Consider the following 2,466-nt stretch of genomic DNA (forward strand, 5'->3'; position numbering starts at 1 on the left):
CGTCGGCTCTACCGTCGACTCTACCGTCGACTCTACCGTCGACTCTACCGGCGACTCTACCGACGACTCTACCGATGACTCTACCGACGACTCTACCGACGACTCTACCGACGACTCTACCGACGACTCTACCGACGACTCTACCGACGACTCTACCGACGACTCTACCGACGACTCTACCGACGACTCTACCGACGACTCTACCGACGACTCTACCGACGACTCTACCGACGACTCTACCGACGACTCTACCGACGACTCTACCGACGACTCTACCGACGACTCTACCGACGACTCTACCGACGACTCTACCGACGACTCTACCGACGACTCTACCGACGACTCTACCGACGACTCTACCGACGACTCTACCGACGACTCTACCGACGACTCTACCGACGACTCTACCAACGGCTCTACCGACGACTCTACCTAAGCTCTACCGCTCCACCAGAGTCAGACCGAGACGCCTATATCTTATCTCCCTATCCGCACGTACTGGCTACACGTCACCGATCACGTCAGTGAGACAAAGAGCGAGATGTATTTTATCCCGCTCTAACGCACCTATGCTACGTCACCGATCACGCCAGACCGGTGTGAGACGCACTATGCGTTGTGTCCCTCTCTAACACGTACCGGTCACCCCTACACAACTACGTCACTAATCACGCCACCAAGCGAGAACAAAGGAATGTTTCTCGTAGTGATTCAGCATTAATAACTATATAAATTAACGGAAATCTAATCAACAATTTAAATAATAAGTAATTAACGATTATTCTAGTCCTTATTAGTGCACTAGCACTTACCGCGCCGCGCGGTTAGCCACGCGGCTTCCTTTAAAATCCTCCCAGGTCCTTTAGCACAGCACAACAACACTTTAAATAAATAATAACACGCACTTACGCAAAACGAAAATAACCAAACACTATAAATAATAAAAAGAATAAAACGATAGACGACAATATATCGAAATAATCGCGGAGCAATTTATAGACACGTGTACACGTCCGCACTCTGCGAATGCCGAACGACGAGTAGATAGGGACAGCGGGAATCTCGTTAATCCATTCATGCGCGTCACTAATTAGATGACGAGGCATTTGGCTACCTTAAGAGAGTCATAGTTACTCCCGCCGTTTACCCGCGCTTGCTTGAATTTCTTCACGTTGACATTCAGAGCACTGGGCAGAAATCACATTGCGTCAACACCCGCGAGGGCCATCGCAATGCTTTGTTTTAATTAGACAGTCGGATTCCCCTTGTCCGTGCCAGTTCTGAGCTGACCGTTGAACGGCGGTCGTACAGAACCGCGCCGGGCCGCACGCCGCGAAGCGCGCGTCCGTCGCGGCCTTACGGCTAGGAAGATCCGCGGAAGGCCGGAACGCGGGTCCGGATTCAGCACGAAGCGCGCGAACGCAACGAGCATCGACCAGGCCCGGCACCGGCCGCATCCGCTTCCCGTCCAAACCCGACACGCCCCGGTCCTCAGAGCCAATCCTTATTCCGAAGTTACGGATCCAATTTGCCGACTTCCCTTACCTACATTATTCTATCGACTAGAGGCTCTTCACCTTGGAGACCTGCTGCGGATATGGGTACGAACCGGCGCGACATCTCCACGTACATCCCTCACCTGAATTTTCAAGGTCCGCAGAGAGTATCCGGACACCGCCGCAAATGCGGTGCTCTTCGCGTTCCGAACCATATCTCCCTTCTATAGGATTCCATGGAACTCGAACGCTCAGGCAGAAAAGAAAACTCTTCCCGGACCCCTCGGCGGCGTCTTCAGGCCACTTTGGGTTACCCCGTCGAACACTCGCTCGTAATAAACGAGGGAACGATTATTGAAACGGTTCCGCTGCCGGGTTCCGGAATAGGAACCGGATTCCCTTTCGCTCAAAGGGCGTTGTTGTTTTGAAAAAAAACACGCCGCATCGACATAAGATCTCTCCTTGAGCTTAGGATCGACTGACTCGCGAGCAACTACTGTTCACGCGAAACCCTTCTCCACGTCAGTCCTCCAGGGCCTCGCTGGAGTATTTGCTACTACCACCAAGATCTGCACCGACGGAGGCTCCAGGCGGGCTCACGCCCAGACCCTTCTGCGCTCTCCGCCGCGCACGTCCTACTCGTTACGGCATAAGTATGCATACGCACATTATTGCCCGTAACGGTAGTGTATAGGCAGAACGCTTCAGCGCCATCCATTTTCAGGGCTGGTCGCTTCGGCAGGTGAGTCGTTGCACACTCCTTAGCGGATTCCGACTTCCATGGCCACCGTCCTGCTGTCATGAGCGACCAACGCCTTTCATGGTGTCCCATGAGCGTTCTTTAGGCGCCTTAACACTACGTTTGGTTCATCCCACAGCGCCAGTTCTGCTTACCAAAATTGGCCCACTTGGCATCGTCATCAGATCTCCGGCTTCATCGTTCGAGTAAGCCGGAGTTCTCACCCATTTA

At 53.1% G+C, this 2,466-nt stretch overlaps 1 pseudogene; it reads right to left on the bottom strand.

Moving 5' to 3' along the window:
- Positions 1-652: 652 nt before the first annotated feature.
- The window catches only part of LOC123719348, a pseudogene marked incomplete at its 5' end in the record, with an annotated part of 3,030 nt that continues 1,216 nt past the window's right edge, over positions 653-2,466 (bottom strand).

Source organism: Pieris brassicae, unplaced genomic scaffold (assembly GCF_905147105.1).
Source record: "Pieris brassicae unplaced genomic scaffold, ilPieBrab1.1, whole genome shotgun sequence".
NCBI classification, from domain to species: Eukaryota; Metazoa; Arthropoda; class Insecta; order Lepidoptera; family Pieridae; genus Pieris; species Pieris brassicae.